Source organism: Lepidochelys kempii, chromosome 1 (genome assembly GCF_965140285.1).
Source record: "Lepidochelys kempii isolate rLepKem1 chromosome 1, rLepKem1.hap1, whole genome shotgun sequence".
NCBI classification, from domain to species: Eukaryota; Metazoa; Chordata; order Testudines; family Cheloniidae; genus Lepidochelys; species Lepidochelys kempii.
This window is the reverse complement of record NC_136380.1, coordinates 258,698,041-258,711,383: the sequence shown is the minus strand read 5'-3', so window position 1 is coordinate 258,711,383 and position 13,343 is coordinate 258,698,041. Positions and strand designations below refer to the sequence as shown.

General features: G+C 46.5%; 1 long non-coding RNA gene across 2 annotated transcripts in view; it reads left to right on the top strand.

The window, feature by feature from the left end:
* LOC140903977 (uncharacterized) overlaps nucleotides 1-4,121 on the top strand; it is a 28,274-nt gene extending 24,153 nt beyond the window's left edge. For both annotated transcript variants that reach the window (XR_013635079.1, XR_012156400.2), the window contains exons 2-3: nucleotides 1,323-1,464; nucleotides 3,151-4,121. This is a non-coding gene — a long non-coding RNA (uncharacterized LOC140903977). The remainder of the gene's footprint in view (nucleotides 1-1,322; nucleotides 1,465-3,150) is intronic.
* The last annotated feature ends 9,222 nt before the right edge of the window (nucleotides 4,122-13,343 follow it).

The window sequence follows — 13,343 nt, the reverse complement described above, 5'->3', positions numbered from 1 at the left end:
TGTGGGTCTGTACCACAACTGATTGGGGAGAGATAGATGGGCTTTGTGCTAAAGGCTATCAGAGAGGGATTGACAGTTCCTTTGCGCTGTACCAAGATAATAGGAGGGAAACGGGAAAGCTCTGTGATGCTGTGCCAGAACCAATCAAGGACAACATGGCGGAAATAATTAAATAATTTTAAATAAAACACCAAGTTGTGCAGATTGCCAGCCTATGTAGACCCCTGGTTTTATTGCTGTTACCTTTGTTGTCCTCCCCCATTTATTCCATTTGTTTCTTGCACTCACTGCTTGCAACTCCTCTTAAATTAATTTGTAAACTTTCTGGAGCAAGGGCTACATTTCCTGTGTGTTTGGATGGTGCCCAGCACAATGTGGCCCCGCTCCTGATTTGAGTCTATGAGCTCTTCTGCAAACCATAAAGAAATAATAGTCCCAATGTATCAGAGAGGATTACAGATGGAGTGGTGGGTACTGTATCAGCACAGTAACCAGAAGGGTTTGGAGGATCCATATTGATGTGTTTGAACATATCAGGGAGAGAGGAAAGCCTCTAGATCTCTTATGTTGTAACGGTCGTGCTGATCCAGTCCTGCAGGACAGATCCTGGTTCTGATGGTAGTGGTTACTTTAATAAATAAACATACATTAAAGCATCTCAGAGTTTGAACCTGTCTTGGCGTTAGTCCTTCAACCAGGGCAATCACCACAGTTCATACTTTTATTGGATTAGACTTTTGAGTTGGACTTGGTTGGATAGGATGGGGTTGGAATGCATTGATTGGATAGGATGGGGTTGGAATGCATTACACTAGGTAGGATCAATGACCTGCGTTGGAATTCTTTAGGCACAGTTGCTATGGACTGGATTAGACGGGGTTTGATCCAGTTAACTCGGGTATATTTTAACTTCAATGGGCTTTGGATGAGGCCCTTAGAATGAATCAGAACAGCTTGCATTGGGCACAGTTTGGTCAGGGTGGATTAAACTGGGTTGGACTGGTCCAGCTTGGATTGAATTGAAATTGGCTTAGGTTGGATTGAGTGCATGTAGGTTGGACTGGAATGGGCTGGAATGGATCACAGTTGGATTGGGGACAATGAGGTTGAACTGGATTGTGCTGGCTTGGCTGTATCTGGGGTAAAGTGAGACTCATTTGGCTTATATCAAACCAGCCCAGTTGGGTCAGAGTGCATTTGTCAGAAGCTGCTCTCTAGGGATATGAAGTTCTGAAATGAACCTCAAAAATATTGATAATAGGTTTGGATCTAGAATTTGGTCCTTCAGATCCCAACTAATCCAAACTTTCTCCCTTTCCCAGCCTGTGGGCTGAGCCAATCGTGAGGCACTCAAACCAGAACCTGTTCTTCCTCTGCATGTGCCAATCTGCTGGATCAACTCCTATCACCACTCAGCATCCTAACATGAAGAAGAAAAATTCGCCTTCCCTGCAGACTAACAAGGTAGGGGGTTGGGTGACCGCCTACCTGCATTTTAAGGAAGTAAAGGACAACGCTGAAAAATATAGGACAAAGCTGATTTTTAATGGTCAGTACCTCACCATGACTCACTGGTGATACAAAATCATACACAGCATAATATCGTCCATTTGCATGCCTATATATGATCCTTTGCATGATTGTTGTTGACAGACATGAGGCAAACTGCATCTAACATTAACCTGGTACAGGATGTGGGACATTAGACACTAGTAAGGGATATGCCTTCAAATAAAGGATCTCTCTTAAAATAAGGGATTTCACTTTAAAATAAAGGTTTATGCGGTCACCCTACGCGGGGAGATGATGCTATCACACTCCTTCCTTCCCCACCTGCTCTGTTTGGCTTTCCAAACAAAAAGAAATACACAACAGCGGGTAGGGGATGGCATGGTCTTTGGTGGGACTGGTAAAAGCAGTGCCCCGTCTCCTTACAAAGCTAGCAGAGACTGGAGCAGGAGAGCGGAGGATAGCACAGGCTGTACAGCTGCAGGGCTGCTCACAACAGGGCAGAGCGCTTGGAGAATGTGCTCTTTGTTCCCTGCCTTTAAAGGGTAAGAGAAACACTTATGCATGGCAAATTAGCCCAAAAATGTATTTCTCTAAAACACCCGATTGTCTGGCCAGCTCTGCAGCTGCAGGGAAGTTCCAGAGAGAGAAGAGGGGGAAGGAGGGAGATTTTGCTTGGGGGGGGCGGGGGGAGAGAGTGGATTGTGTGAAAGAAGGAAATGTTCATGTGTCCATTCAAACTGAAAGTGAACAGATGATGAACAGGGGGAGTGGGTGATAGGACCCCTGTCTTTGGGCCTGTGGGGTGACCAAATAATCATAAATGCAGGGTGGCCCCTGTGGGGAGAGATGATGGGGAGCACAAACCAAACTTAATACGGAGATATTCTTCCTGAAGACCTAGAAGGAATGTAGTTCAATAGCAGACTGTTGCCTCCTCTGCTTGGAGTCCTGCACCTGCAATGGGTCAATCCAGTTGTACCACTTTCAAGCTGAGTTTCTCAAGTGCGTGCTGCCCACCAGCAATGAAATCCTTGAGCTAATTCTCTTTGGTCTTCTAGCCACTGTGTGTAACAAGCATGGGGACCGGGTCTTTATGAGGGGTGACTCCCCTCAAAACTTCCTCAAGTTAAACAGCTTTAGGGGTTAATCCGCATTAGTCATGCGTTCTCTTGATGCTGATGCGGTCTCTGGTTAAGAACTCTGAGGTCTGCACTGTCTCCAGGAAAGAGCTTCAAGGCCAGTGCTGTCTTTGATTTAAAATGTCCAGGATGGTGTGATCAGTGACTAGGAATTCTCAGGCAGTCTCTGGTTAAGAATTTACAGCCTGGTGCCAATAGTGATTTAAGGACTGCCGGATCAATGCTGGCAACAAAGTGAACTTCCCTTAGATTTAGAGAGCAAAACCTAGTGATAGGAGTGGGACACTTGAAAGTTGTCAAAGTTGTGTCAGTGCCATAGGCTCTGGAAAAATTCAGACACAGCATGGCTCGACAAAGCATTCCCCAGGGAGGACCTACCAATGATTACTCACCGTAGCTGCTAGGACCTGTTGAGTTTGGTGCTCCCAGGGTGGTTCATTGGTGAATTCCTGAGCACTAGAAGGAACCTTCTGTTGATTTTCTCTTTTGTGTGTAACAGGAACTTGTGGCAGGACAAACACTTTGAAAAGCAGAGGAAACATCACCACAGAGACAGAGAAAACTTGGCCAAACAGAGAGGTTAAATATCTCTCCATCAGAAAGTTCCTGGAGTCTTCTTCAACCCTGCTTCTGCTCCAAAAGACTATAGTAGGAAAGGCTAGAGTTGAACCCATCCCAAATAATTTTGCGAGCCAAGGGACTGAGAGAGGGTCTTTCACATTTTATCTGGGCAGAGAAAGGTGTTCCGCCTTCATGTGCATATTGAGCATTAATTTTCCTCTTTGGTTATTGATTGATTTGTAATAAGGGATTTTCATTGGTTCCAGCTTATCCATCCAACACCTCCCTTTGCTGCTCCACCCATCCAAATCCCACTCCGTTTCAAGGTTGCTGTTAAATTCCCCACAAAACTAGACACTTCCTTGGAAAACACCATAACTCCGCAGAATCAGAACTCTGAAATCCCCCATTAACCTTCTGTCACTGAGTTGGAGGGGGGTAAGGGCAATTTCCCTTGGATGTCTATATGAGAAGGCAGCATAGGGGTAGGAGACATGAGTTGTTCACTCTCTGCCCATCCTAACCTCCCTCATGTCTGTGAGGTCAAGCTGATGACAGAGGGCCAGCTGAACACACAGGAGTCACTGCAGGAGGAAGCCAGTGTCATATTCAGGTGGAGTCTCCTAATGGGGAGAAGCAGAACAGACAAGTACTGTGACAAAAGCAGCCAGTATGGGGTGGGAGAGGTGGGTCATGGGGCTGACCTGAATGTTCCAATCCGAGAATCGAGGGAGCGTGCCTCAGGTTACAGAGCTAATCACTACTGGACTCTTCCATTGTCACCATTTGGATCATCTCGTTGTTCCCACCTGGACTATTCATTGTTCCATGTTAAGGTTACACTGGGGAGGAGAATCTGTTTAATTTTAATCAAGTAAGCAACATTTATTAAATATTACTTATTTCATATTCCAGAGCTTTATAATAACGTGTCTGTATGAAGGGGGTCCCCTATGATACCAACCCTGAATCCCCTGAAGCATCACAGTGGTAGAGCCCCAGTATCAAAACTTTTCACATGCTCCCCAAGAAACAGCGCTATGAATGCATGAGGCAGAGTTACATTAACTTTAGCCGAAATTCTTCTGTAGCAGGGCTGGTATTATGTCAGAGCTAAGCTCCACTCCCAATAGTGTTGGGGTCTGGGTGGGATACACTGATGAAAGTGCCTCCAGTAGTTTGAGAAGGAACCCCTGATACCACTCATGGCGAAGTGGGATTAAGGGGGAATCAGACTCCAGATATGAGACTCCAGTATTTTGTGTATATCCTACTAAGGTGCAGGAGACCAAGCAATGAGAGATGGGTTTAGCCTGGGTGCAAGAATACCTGGAAATCTTCACTAGCAATAAGTGATGTGACAGAGAGGCCTCAGGCAGAGTTGCAGGAAAGAGATCTTTATTAAGTAAGATGAGACTGAGTGGCCAGTGTTATGTGCATGGGCTTTAGAGTTTGAGAGTTAGAAGTTTGGACTCATCTCGCATTCCTGAGTCCCAGGTGCCAGGTTGAATGCGGTGCCTCCTGGAACCTGACCCTCTTTCTACAGGTCCACTCTTTATATTACACTGGTACCTCTCATGATTCACAGGGGTAACTGTGGAAGGTTTCTGATTAGGTAGATGTGCCCTGGTAGTCTGAGAAGGAAATCCGCAGTACTTTGCTATGACTGTGTCTATACTAGGTTTTTGGCTGAATATTTCTTACCATTGCTCCCACTGGTTCAGCTGTACCAGTGGTAGTAATGGTGGGAACACTAATGCAGACAAGGCTCCTGTGGCCACTGGAGTTTCTACCACATTGTTGTCTAACGCTGCACACAGCAGGTCTAGCCAAGATGGTGGGGAAAATGCCAGTGGCTACCAGCACTTTGCCTATGTTACCACTCCCACCATTGGTAACACCAGTGGAGCTGCATCAGTGCAAGAAATGGTGGGAAATTTAGGGGCAAAAATCCCAGCATATACACGGCTTAGGTGTAAACAGCCTCACTAATGTGAGAAGGAACCCCCGATACTGCTCATGATGGGGTTTGGAATGAATTAAAGAGCCCCTAGTGCTTTGAGGAGGAGCCATACCTCTCACAATCTCAGGTTCAGACTAGATGAAGGTCAGGATAGAGAACCATTGCCCTCTCCCCCCCTCGCATGTGCACAGACCTACCCACCCACCCATGAATAGCTCTGGCACCTGTGGATTCCAGCCTCTGAAACTGGGCTCACAGATCAGAACCTGAATGAGCAACATAAAGGCGCATTGCAGCCCCGTCGCGGCTCCGTCCTGGCCCATCCTCCCCAGCTGCAGCAGCATCCGCTTCGGGCCCAGACAACAATTCTTACCAAGTCCGCTGGGCAGTTTTCTTTCTCTCTCACTCTCTTTTTTAATACCCTTTTTTGAACATATCATTACAGGAGAAACAAAAAAGAGGGGACAATAAAGCCATTGATGCACTCCTCTCATCCCCCGTCCCCCCGCCCTCCTTTGGTGCGTGCCAGCACTCTTTCCACCCGCCCAGGGCTGGAACCAGTGCCAAACAACCTCTGCTAATAAACAAGAGGAACCAGATAAACCAGGAACACAATAGAGGGATTTGTTGCACTTAGAGATGGTGGGAACAATGTCAACGTCGCGCGCAGCTGCATATAGCCCCCCACACACTCACAACCCAGCCAGTGTGATTTATGAAAGGTCAAAGTTCATCATGTCTTAAAGGGCTCCTTCCTTGCATCATTTATTAACCCTTCCTTGACAATGGACCCTTATCGTGGTGGCAGTGTTGGGTTTATACAGTATTTGCTCTGAGGAGAGGGAATATACATATTATATTGTAGACGTCTCTCTTCACTCGAACATATGTTGATAGTCAGTATTAACTGATGATAAGCTGTAGTTTTAAGTGAATCTGGTGCTGGTGAAGGTGCCAGATAAATAGCCCTAGAGACTACAGTTTGGTCATAGAACCGGTGCAGCACTAGCAAAGGCAATGAGTGAGCTTTCTCTAACACTGTCCTGCCAATGTGCTTTCAGGGATACTTTAATGGAGCTCCTCTAATGGTGAAAGTGAAATTTGGTCTTCATTTCTCAGTCAATTCTTGCCCTTTCTGCTGGAACTGCCAATAAAGAGGCCAATTAGTAGCCATTTTTTATCACATTTTTCTGATGTGGACATCTGCTAGGAACTGGGTTGGGTATCAGATGGGTTATTGGTGCCCAAATACTAAGTTATGATGATTGCATTATGTACTGAAGTGCTGAGCCTTGCCACAAGGTATGGACTTGATGCAGGAATTACTGGGTAAAATTCTGTGGCCTGTGTTATGCAGCAGATCAGATTAGATTATCATAATGGTCCCTTCTGGCCTTGAAATCTATGAATCAGGAATACCTGGATAGTAGATAGATTAAATAATCTCACTTCACACACGCCACTGAATATTAGATCCACCAACTATTAGATGGTAATTTTGTTCACTACCAGCATGGGATAGAGTGGAACCAGTGAGCTAGAGGTAAAAGCAGAATATAGTACCTATCTTTAAAAAGGAGAATAAAGAGAAGCCTGGGAATTATAGACCAGTCATCCTAACTTTGATACCTGGAAAGAAACTGGAACAAATTATTAATCAATCAATTTGTAAGCACCTAGAAGATAATAGGGTTATTAGTAATAGCCAGCCGAGATTTGTCAAGAACAAACTGTGCCAAACCAACCTAATTTCATTCTTTGACAGGGTTGCTAGCCTAGTGGAGAGGGGGGAAGATGTGGACGTGATATATCTTGATTTCAATAAGACTTTTGACACAGTCCAATACAACATTTTTATAAGCAAACAAAAAAAAATGTGGTATAAATGAAATTACTATAAGGTGGGCAGGAAACTGGTTGAAAGGCCATACTCAGATAGTAGAAATGAATGGGTTGCTGTCAAACGGGGAGGACATATCTAATGAGGTCCTGCAGGGGTCTGTCCTGGGTTCAGTACAATTCAATATTTTCATTAATTATTTGGATAATGGAGTGGAGAGTATGCTTATAAAATCTGCAGATGAACACGAAGCTGGAAGGGGTTGCAAGCACTTTTGGGGACAGGATTCAAATCCAAACCAACCTTGACAAATTGGAAAATTGGTCTGAAATCAACAACTTGAAATTCAATAAAGACAAATACAAAGTACTAGACTTATGAAGAAAAAATCAAATGCATAACTCCAAAATGGGTAATAACTGGCTAGGCAGTAATACGCTGAAAAGGATTTAGGGGTTATAGTGGATCACAAATTGAATATGAGTCAATAACATGATGCAGTTGCAAAAAAGTCTAAAATCATTCTGGTGTGTATTAATAGGAATGTTGTATGTAAGACACCTGAGGTAATTGTCCCACTCTACTTAGCACTGGTGAGGCCTCAGCTGGAGTATCATGTGCAGTTCTGGACGCCACACTTTAGGAAAGATGTGGACAAACCGGAGAGAGTCCAGAGGAGAGCAACAAAAACGTTAAAAGGTTTAGAAAACCTGACCTTATGAAGAAGGATTAAAAAACAATGGGCATGTTTAGTCTTGAGAAAAGATGACTGAGGGGAGCCCTGATAACAGTCTACAAATATGTTAAGGGCTGCTATAAGGAGGATGGTGATCAATGTATTCCATGTCCATTGAAGGTAGGACAAGGAATAATCAGCTTCATCGGCAGCAAGGAAGATTTAGGTTAGATATTAGAAAAACTTTCTAACTATAAGGATAGTTAAGCTCTGGAACAGGCTTCCAAGGGACTTTGTGGACTCTCCATCACTGGAGGTTTTTAAGAAGATGTTGGACAAACACCTGTCAGATTTATTTGGTCCTGCCACAGCACAAAAGGCTGGTCTTGATGACCTCTCAAAGTCCCTTCCAGCCTTACAGTACTATGATTCTCTGATTCAGTATCTCTTTTGCTCTCTCATCCGTTATGGTTACCACTTCAGCCAAAGCTTGTTGTGTCCCCATGCAACATCACAATGCCATCTCGTGAGGTTCTGATGCAACGTTGTGAAGACCTGATACGTTGATTTGGTGGCCTGAATTTTTCTTCTTGACCTTTTAATCATCTTTTAAGAGGATCCTGTAGGATGTGGAATAGTTGCATCAAAACTGAGATTATCCTGAAAAATAATAATACCTTCAGCTGGGTAGCAAGCCTGGCCCTTGCCTGACGTCAGTTTGGAACAAATGCCCAAGAGGTGAAATACTCCGTATTGCGTTCTCAGTTCCCATAGCTATCCCGTGTCCCAGGCTGGAAATATTTCCGATGAATATAATTGAGAGTTAAAGTCTAGAGGACCTTCTCCATTAACAACCTTGAATTTAAATCCCATGTGAGTCTGGGGTGAAGGAAACAAGCCCACCCTTCCAACTGGATGCTTGAGTTTGGGGTGATAGGAGATCACTTGTATATGAGATCCCCTTTGGTCTTCATACTGTGGTTCAAGTAAAGAGAAGGGACAGAAGGGATTCTGGTGTGTATTAAGATCCCCTTTGGTATCGCACTGCTGGTTCAAGTCAGAGAGAGACACAGCCCCTCCTAGCCTAAGGCAGAGGAGAGTCTGGATGCATGGTATGGAGACATCCCCCTCCTCACATGAAACAGACAGAAAACTGGGGACTTACAGTATGTAAACAGCCCCTTTCTGGTGTGGTGACGCTTTGGGCAAAAGGACTGGAAATAGCCCCCTTCCCTGTGGGGCAGAGGGGACTCTGGAGGTTGGGGGTTAAAAGAAGGAATGTCCCACTGTCTGAATGCCAGTTGGTAGCTCTGGTTACCAATAGAACTGTTTCTGCCCTTGCTTTGACGTCTCAGCCTCAGGCCTTGCTCTCTTTCTCGCTCTCTCCCTCACATTCCTCCGGGAGCTGATCAGGGCTTGAATGACACCCCAGATGACTCTTCGCTATTAATTCCTGCATACAGAATGGGCTCCTTGTTCTCCCATTCCTACTCTCCTTGAGGAATTACAGGGGCCAAGGCAGCAGATTGAAGAGTTCCCGACTTAACCCTTCCCCTGACTTCCTAGGAGTCTCCCTGCAGCCAGAGGGCCAGCAGAGAAATCAGAGAGTGGGAGAGAGATCACCCCAGTACCGCATCATTCTCCTTTAATAGAACCCCCTGTGCTCACCAAACGACACTGCAACAAGAGGCTCAGACAGGAGGGGTCCCACTGTCTATGTTATATCCATTACCAGATAACCCCCTTCTTCCCCCTTCCAAGAATTCCCTGAGTTGCACAGAAATACCACCTCCAAGAACCCCTAAGTTCTCTCTGGTAGATCAGATTGGATACAGAAAACCCAGCTGCAGCTAGTGCAGCAGCAAAACTGGTGATTCTCTCCCCAACCCCTACCCTTGTAGTGCTTCATTTTGCCCAATACCTGGAAACCACATCTCTGTGTTAGGACATGAGGGGGTTAATAGCAAGCGAATGAAAGGCGGAGAGCCACCTGTCAAAGCAGGTAGCAGTCAGACTTCTGCCCGGCTCCCTCTTTGATCTTCCCAGACCCTAGCAATGCAGGAAAATTGTCCTATTTAGCAATTGTAAAACCTCCACCAACCCACAAAACAATATTAGAATAACCAAGGTGATGGATATAGAGCCTGGGGTCTGTATGGTGATCCCCAGACTGATTTTTGTTTCCCATTCTAGCGGGGTCCCCTACAGCTCCTCTCTGAAGTATTTTGCTCAGCAACCCACCCCTTCAGTTTGCAAGCACTGGAGAGTCAAGTATTCTGTTTATCCCAAAACAGCAGGTACAGCACTGGCAGCAGCCGTGCCAGCTTCCTGCCCATCCGGCCCCACCAATGTCCCTCAGCCCTGCCTAGAAGGGCGGCTTTGCCTTTATGGCCCATTCCATCTTTGGCTGGTCTGGTGGGACTTCTAACAAAGAGAACAACTAGTGTCACTGGTCAAGCTGCTTTTGTGATGGGGACACCTGTCCTGGTAGCAACTGAGCTGAGACCCCCCCGCCCCTTTCCTCCCCTATTCATTCCACACGGTTGAGTGAACAATCCGAAATGATGAACATTTTTCCGTTTCTAATAACCCGGGGCTAGATTGGAATCAGTAACCTAAAGGTAAAAAGGCTCTGTACCTCACCCTCAATCCTCATGAGTCCTTGGGGAAAAGACTCCATAGCATTCCCAGTGCCAGCCCGCCCCAGATTAGTGAGAGAATGGAACTGGGGCCTGAACCTGATTGATCAGTGGGGCAGTGCAAACTGCTAACTGGGCCCAGGAACCACTGACCTCCCAGACCCTGTGGTGCTTCAGAAAGTGAGAGACTCAAATGGGGAATGCAATCTGGTTCTCCCTCAGCCACTGGGCCTGCTGCACGAAGGGGGCTGTTTCTAATAGAAGGAAATAACTAACCCATTGCATGGTAAACAACCTCCATGCCTAAGATGCCTTTAGTTTGCCCCTGATTCCCCATGACAACAGTTACTGCAATTCCCTTGAGGGAACGCCACAGACAGCTGCAGTTCAGCCACATGGAGCCAACAACCAGAAATTGTTATAGAGTGAGTGGTTGTGGCCAGGTCAAAGATTTTGTTTTTTCCCCTCTACTGTTGCCTGCTTGGGTGACTCTCCTGTGGTGAATCCTCTGAGACTACTGACGCTTGGCCAGTGGCTGAGGGAGAACTGAATGGTGCCTTTGAGAAGCTCTGGGACTGGCACCAGTGGGTTCTGCCAAAAATTATTTGGAATGAAACAAACCAGAATTTGTCTGTCACTTTTACAGCTGCCTTGCATCTGCAGGGACCCCAATGTCAGGTAAAAAATATCTTTGATTCTGTCACAAACTGTGGTTGATCAGACTCCAGGCTGGCTACCACTCTGGAACTGTCCATTGGAACAGAAGAGTCACCTCACAACACGGCAATGTTTGCATCATCCTGGAGACCAACATAAACATGGGGATGCTATAAATTCTGCTGTGATTGGGAAGGACTTTTGAAAATCAGAACCAGTGTGTGAATGTTCTGAGGGGTTGTGGCCGTTGCTCAGGGAGGGATCCGGAAGAAGATGGTGGTGGGGCAGTGGCAAGAGGCTGTTTTTAGATACTGTGGTGATGGGCTCTATAAATGGATAGGGCCTGATTCTGATCTCACCTGGGTGTAAATCGAGAGTAACTTCACTGAAGTCAATAGCGTTACACTGGTGTCAAACTGGTATGAGAGCAGAATCAGATCCATAGATTTGACAGTGTCATTTTACAAGAATAATAAAGAAGAGACTCTTTTCCTCTCCTCTCCCTCCCTCTCTCTGAGTGTCACTCTCAGACCAGCTTTAAACAAAGAGCATATTTTACTGAGACCCTGCTAATCTGTTGGGTTCCTTCCTGGCATTCCCCTTTGACTGCCTTCATGATTATGCAGCTATTTGTGTGTCACTGAAACCTTTCTGGCTCTCTTTCTATACTCCTCTCTCTGGCCTCCTTTTCCTCCAGTGATGTCACAGAGCAGTGTAGTTGACTTCACAGCCATTTCCATAATGATGTGGTATGATATCACGGCACTGCCCTGTGACATCTTCACACCGGAAGGGAGAAACAGTTCTCACTTCTCACTATGTATATTGGATGCTCTGTTTCTGTCTGAGGCAATGGGATATCCAGGGTATGTCTGACATCCTCTCTGTCTAGGATCTTCCCTCCAGCCATCCACCCCTTGCTCTCTCCCCAGTGGGGCACAAGACAGAAGGAATCCACCTCTCAATCCTCCTCCCACCCATGATTACTGGACTTATATCCCCTCCACTCTCCCCTCTTTCCAGTGAGAATGATTCCCCTTCCCCCCATACACCTGGCACCGTGGAAGAGGTGGAATTCTCCACACCTGCTTCTGTCATGTCAGAAGGCGGCACATTGCACACCTGTGAAGGCAGAGCCGATGTGTTCGGTGGCATCTGGGGCAGGTCATGAGTATTACTGAAGCTTGGATAGGCAAAGGGGGAAACAGGAGGGAGGCACTGCTGTCCCCTGAGAGGCAACGGGGGGGAGCCCTTACCACCTTTGTTTCCCCATTTCCCCCTCAACCAGATTAGCAACATAAGGAAAGGACAAACCTTCAGCTGTCTCTGCTATCCCCCCCAATACGGCACTGGGAAGGTCCCTCATTTTAGCTCCATCGAGGCTTCCTGATATCACTGGAGAGAGAGAGGTAGCCAGCCAAAATCCATGCCAATCCACTGCCCCTGCCAATGGGACGTGGGGGAGGGTAGCGTGGGGGAAGGAGAACAAAAATAACAAGAGAGGGACCCAGCAAGATAAAAACCCACCCCACCCTACATTCTCCAACTCTTCTTCCTGCTTCCCCACCTCTTTCGCATAAAAGCAGCATGTGTCCTCAATCCCAGAGGGAACGCACCAAACGACGGCTGCAGGACCGGGTCTGGGCATTTCAAAGAGGAGCTGGTTCCCAGCAAAAGAGCACTGCCCTGCCCTGCAGTCCGGCTGTTGCTCTCTCTGCTCCGGCTAGCCCTGTCTCCTCTCTCCTGTTCGGGTCTGAGGCAAGCTGGACGCTTTTAAAAAGCTTTTTATGTGTGTGTGTGTTAATCACATGATTGTCATTCACCTGTATCTCAAACAAAGACAGCGCACTGTTAAAGGCCCAAACAAGAAAGCAGGCAAGGGAGGGAGGGGGGTGTAGAGGGAAACTGAAGGGGTTGTTGAGAGAGAAAGAGAGAACCCTTATCAAACTTCCAATTCATGGGTCTCCCTTTCCCTCGGCACACTGGCGTTATTGTTTGGCTGTTGTGTGTCTGTGTTTTCCAGTGTCTGTTCCCCCCACTCTGACGCTGTTTTACTGTATGGAAAGATTTCATTGTGAGCCCCTCCCATTTTCCCATGCGGTCCCAGGACAATACCAGTCCTGTGCCCCCGAGAAGGGACATGGCACAAAAGCAGCCACTGTCTGTTTTACCCAGATTGCTGCTGGGGTGAAGCAGCTCAGGTATTTGTGGTGCGTATGTGATCACACGCACAAGCTCGCTCTGGAGCTCGAATTAGAGGTCGGTTAAGAATAAGTGCGGCCCTGGGGCACCCAAAGCTTTCTTCAAAACAGAGGGCATCCCCAGACTTGCTGCTCTTCTTCCCCTCACCTCCTTT